Below are 5,559 nucleotides of genomic sequence, written 5' to 3' on the forward strand. Positions count from 1 at the left end.
GTTGCTCCACTGATCTTTTGCATCACTTCCACTTATAGATAGATCTCCATCACTTCCACTTATAGCTCTCTCTCTCTCTCTCTCTCTCTTGCCAGCACCCACCAAGACCTTTCCCTTTCTTGCAAAATGCCCTTGTTTCCTCATTATCTACACAAACCCTCAACAACCATTTATACCATTCATGTTCATTCCTTTGTGCCAAGATACTAAAATCATATTTTTATCTTAATCTGGCTAGCATCTTGATTCTCTTGAACCATCCGTATTTTCTTTTGAGCAAGACTGAAATAGCTAGAGTCAAAAACCCTAGAAAAACCAATAATATAAGCAGCAGATCATTTGGATCTATGATGTGAATTGCCATCCATGGACTCATCAAACACTTCTTCTTCTTCTTCATCATCTCCGAGCCGATACGAGAGCCAGAAGCGTCGAGACTGGGACACATTCGGGCATTACCTGAGGAACAACAAGCCACCGCTTTCTTTCCCCACCTTCAACCCTAGTCATGTTCTTGAGTTCTTGCACTATCTTGATCAGTTTGGGAAGACCAAAATCCACATCCAAACATGCCCTTATTTTGGAGTACCAAACCCACCCACAGCATGCCCTTGTCCCTTCAGACAGGCCTGGGGCAGTCTCGACGCCCTTGTCGGCCGGCTCCGGGCCGCTTATGACGAGCATGGGGGCAACCCGGAGATTAACCCGTTTGGTGCGCCGGAAGTCAGGCGGTTTCTGAGGGAAGTTCGTGACTTTCAGGCCAGATCGAGGGGGATTAGCTACGAGAAGAAGCGAAAACGCCCTAAGCCGCAGCAGCTGCAAGATCAGCAAGAAGATCAACAAGAACCCTAGTAAGGGAAAAGGTGTGTAATGCGAATTAATCAAGCAAATTGATTAGAATTATTATGAGACTGGGTGTTTGTTTTTGTTTATGTGGAAGCTATTTAAGTTATTCGTTTTGTTTTGTTGAAAATTTTATGGACTTGTAAGATGTAACACTTTATTGTTATGCACTATGGTAATATTCAAGTTCCAATGTTTAAGCCAGATGGACTTCTCTTAATTTATTGCAAATTCATAAGACCTTCGTAAATGTTTGTTTATTAATTTATATATGTATTGTTATTGTTATTGGTTTAGCAAATTATTGAATCTTGATCATTGGGATCAATGATATTTCAGATTATAGGCGAGACATAATATAATGCCCACAATTATTCCTTTTGGATATAATAACTGTATGCCGGAAATGTATTATCTGAGTTATTGAGTGAAGTATGTTATCTGGTCTAATTGGTTTGAATCTTGCATCCTGCTACTTTCCGTGTTCTATATTTTTTTTCTTGGGCATTGGAATGAGAATGGCAGTTCAATACTAGTCATCTCCTTGTTTGATTACATTACCCAATTTAGCTTCTTTATATTCAAAAATATAGTAACCCATCTTTACACAATTATGTATAAACCCTCTGAATTTTAACCTGGAAATTCATTATTGAACAAAGGGTAATAATATTAATGTGTGTAAAACGGTGTTATTTTAAGGGTTCATATTCCATAATTAATGCAGATTTAAATGTAGTTTTAAAGAATGTGTGTTATTAAAAGAAAATGAAATTCATTAATGAATAATATTAAATTTTAATACTATTATACTATTGTCAGAGCAGCTTAAATGGTTTAGGTGTAAGCCTCTTAGATGAGAGGTCTTGAATTCAATTCTAAGCAAGGAGTAATACCTAATGTACTTTTGGAGTGGGTGGGAAGTAGAAGTATACAATTTACGATGAAAGAAAAAACTGTTGTTAAGTACCTATTATACATAAAATAATAACGTAACTTCGTACATATAAGTTACGAATAACTTGAAATAATATTTCCTCACTTAGCATGATGTAACAAAACTAAATTTCAATAGAAAATATAATGAGAATCGACCTGGTCTGAAAAATTTTGTAAATCAACCCAACTTAGTAAATCGAGTTAATAGATATTTAAGCATCAAAGCTTAATGATCCCGTTGTAAAAGATGTATAGATCTGTCCCTAGATATAATCGTCTTAACTTCCGGAAATTTCAGCTGCGAACACACCTACAATATCTACCATGCAATTACATGCACTTGGTAACTACATGATGCACCTTTCTACTACATTTTATAGTACACCTTTGATCTTCACCATTAATCTCTTGCAGTCTTGATGTCTAATCACATTCTAAAATGATACTTGTAAAAGATATATGTATTATGTAATCCAGCACTAAACATTTAATATTCTATAATATCTCAGTCACCATAAAGTAGGAATTTCATTTTCATGTCACATGATTTATGGGTCGATTGTCGATAATGCATTACAAATTCATTGCATTTGATCCCACACCAATTAAGGAAAAGATTGATCAAGTTACTGTTGGCAACTGAATATCATATTTTGAGTCTTTGATAATAGATTTAAAAGGACTTCAAGTTTCTCATATATATTAGTTCTAGTTTTAAGAATCATAAGTTTTCATGTAGAAAAGAATATAAAATCTTCGTATCATTTACATTGAAGTTTAATTTATTGTCTTAACGTACATGCGTACATGCATCTGTGTAGTTGGTGAGAGCATGGACGCATATGCTTTGTAGTTTGGTGGTGAACAAATGCCATAAAAAACCAATATAATTTTTGTTTTCTTTTTTTCTATAAAAGTCTTTCAACAGTTTTTAGACATAAAATTCCTTATACATGCTAATATTAAAAACATTCGTGATATTTTTTGAACTTAAACAACTAACTATTAATCTCATATAACTCTAAGAGATCATTTTAATATTACAAATGATAAGACAAGCAATTTTTACAATACTGAGTTTTCTTATTGAATTTAAAAGTTTCGTACGAATATTGTGAATCATAGTTATTAATATTTGGATATCGTCATAGCATGTATGTGTTTGTTCATTTAACATAGAAAGAACGCGGACACATGATTGAACAAATTTTTATTCATTCTCGTTTATCTTGAGAATGAGCATGTTCGTTTTCATTGATGTTCGTTTGTTTCAAGCTTAACAACTGTTCTGAACGCAAACAAACACAAATTAACATAAACAAACTTAAATGAACATTTTTGAACGAACAAAATCGACCACAAATGAACATAATTGACCAAAAATAAACAAAAATAAGTTAGCATTTATGAACACAAACAAACAAGTTACTACATCACAATTAATTCAACATATATAGTTATGTTAATATTTATACGAAAATACTTACGCATTTATTAAAATTTAAAACACAAATAACCAAACATAAATGAATGAACATAAATAAACGTTTCACTAACATAAATAAAAGAACAAAGCATGTGTTCATGCTCGTTCATTTATGTAGACGATAACCAAATCCCTTTTAAGTTGTTAAAATATTCTTTTAATTATTGTGTTCAAAAGTTAGAATGTACAAGGACTTTTATAAGAAAAAAAATTGTTAAGTTATTTTTATGAAAAATACAAAACGTATGTTGGATTTTTTATAGTATTTATCCTTTGATGACGCTTATAAATTTAATTCACCCGTATGAATATTTCGGCATTCGTTGTTGCTTATAAAAGATTCTGATTTAATTGTAAAACTAACCTAAAAGTGGGGTTGCAAACAACTAAGGTCATTTTTCGGCTAAAACTTATAAGTTCGTGTTTTCTTTTTTCGAAAAATCAATAGCCGTTTTATTTCTTGTTGTGTGATACTATATAGATAAAATATGGCACATGCCTTTTGACTTAAATGGAATGTTACTTGCAAAGGGTAAGTATAGTCATGTATTTGATCATGATTGAAACTATGATGTGAAAACATCGTTAGCGTAAATCATAAGATTTTCACATCTCTGATCGTACGCATCAATCTCATCAAGATCTATTCTCTAATGAGCTCATATGGTGCTTTGGCCGCCATTTGTCTTGCACGTTTTAAAAATAGATTGACAACACTTTATGCAAGCTATACATGCCACTTGAATCTTCAACGTTTTTATAGTTTTTCACACAAAATATGAAGTGACAAATGAGTATAATTTTGGGCCCATTGTGTGTTCTATTATTTGAATTAAAATAATAGTCGATAGAAAAGTATGATCGCATAACTGATTTTGCTAATCGAGAGCCATAATTACCTAAACCAATTTATGCATACGTATGAGTTTTGCTGATGTAACTTTTGAACATGGTTTTTTTTTTCTTTTTTATTTATAGTTATTCTATTCTTCATACCCACCTTTCATCAGAATTAGACGACGTTGTTAATGATGAGCAAACTAACAAGCACAAACATACAAGTGTTGCTACAACGGGTATAGTGACAATGAAGGTATGACAGTCCAAGAGTATAATACTAACAGAGCTTCCTAACCTGCTAAGATCAAAGAACAAAACCGACTAGTCTCATCGCATGAGGGGGTCTACTGTGTTCAGCCTCTGGCGTGAGAATCAGTAATTTGATACGAGTAAGAGGCGATAAGAGAGTAAGTATGAAGATGAGAGTGAATAAATAATACCGTTGGTGTAGTCCTCCTTTTATAGACAATGCAGAAGCTTCTTTGGGGAAACTTAAGCTTCTTATAGGAAAATGGTCAACTCCTCTTTCGGCATATCCAGACAAATCATTCCATTTTTGTATAACTTGCTATTTGCTTTATTTTTTCGTGTCTACATTAGTGCTTTATGGCAGATTTCAGCTTTATGTCACATCAGAGGTGACTTTACTGAGATTTACTCTAACGAGGAGCTTCCTTTGTCAACTTAGAAGCTTGTGTTTGTTGCTCTTAGCGTCTAAGCTTCCATGGCTTACGGGTGGGTAAGGGTACCCACGTCATCAGTCCCCAATCAAAAGTATTAGGATTGCAATGATGAATGCTTGTGACTTAACTCTTTTTCTTCATGATGTCCCCCTCGGGTTTTTAATGCTTTTGGCCTCGATGACATGCCTCTTCAGAGACCAATGCATATACTCATTTTGCTATTTTTGGGCTTGTTGTTAAAACACAAGAGCTAGAATTTTTTTTCTATTGTGTGGTCTGGGAACTAGAAGCTTGTTTTCCGAAGCCTCCACGTTTGAAGCTTAGGATGGAAACTAGTATCTTCTGGCACCGACCTTTCGATTGTTATGATTATTCTATTTCGGTAGCTGCTCCTGCAATAACTGACTGATTTGACGATAACTTTAGGAGCTCATTATTTCCCTAAGGTAACAGCTGTCACCTAAAATCAATCTCAGCCTTCTACTTGCCTCTAAAATTTGGGGATTTGAAATTCAAAAAAAATCCTCTTTATGTAATGTAACACCCCGGCTTAAGTGGAAACGCCAGAGTGTGACGTACAGATTGTTCAAAACACACGTGACACTATTTGTGACCATAATAACATTAATTCATTTAATAAGCCAAGAAACACAAGTTCAAAAGAAATAATACACGTTTAAATCAAATCTTAATCATAACAAGAGTCTCGTTTATTAAGTAACATAGGTATTCTAAGTGTCTTCCAATGCTTCACCCCCTAATCACGGT

The 5,559-nt window shown here is 33.8% G+C and overlaps 1 pseudogene; it reads left to right on the forward strand.

Annotated features, from left to right (window-relative positions):
* The first annotated feature begins 302 nt into the window (after positions 1 to 302).
* Positions 303 to 936, forward strand: LOC143571855 (protein LIGHT-DEPENDENT SHORT HYPOCOTYLS 1 pseudogene; annotated as a pseudogene).
* Positions 937 to 5,559: the final 4,623 nt, after the last annotated feature.

This window comes from Bidens hawaiensis, unplaced genomic scaffold (genome assembly GCF_021521415.1).
Source record: "Bidens hawaiensis isolate Kalapana, Puna unplaced genomic scaffold, B.hawaiensis_p1.1 tig00025593_1, whole genome shotgun sequence".
In the NCBI taxonomy this organism is placed as follows: Eukaryota; Viridiplantae; Streptophyta; class Magnoliopsida; order Asterales; family Asteraceae; genus Bidens; species Bidens hawaiensis.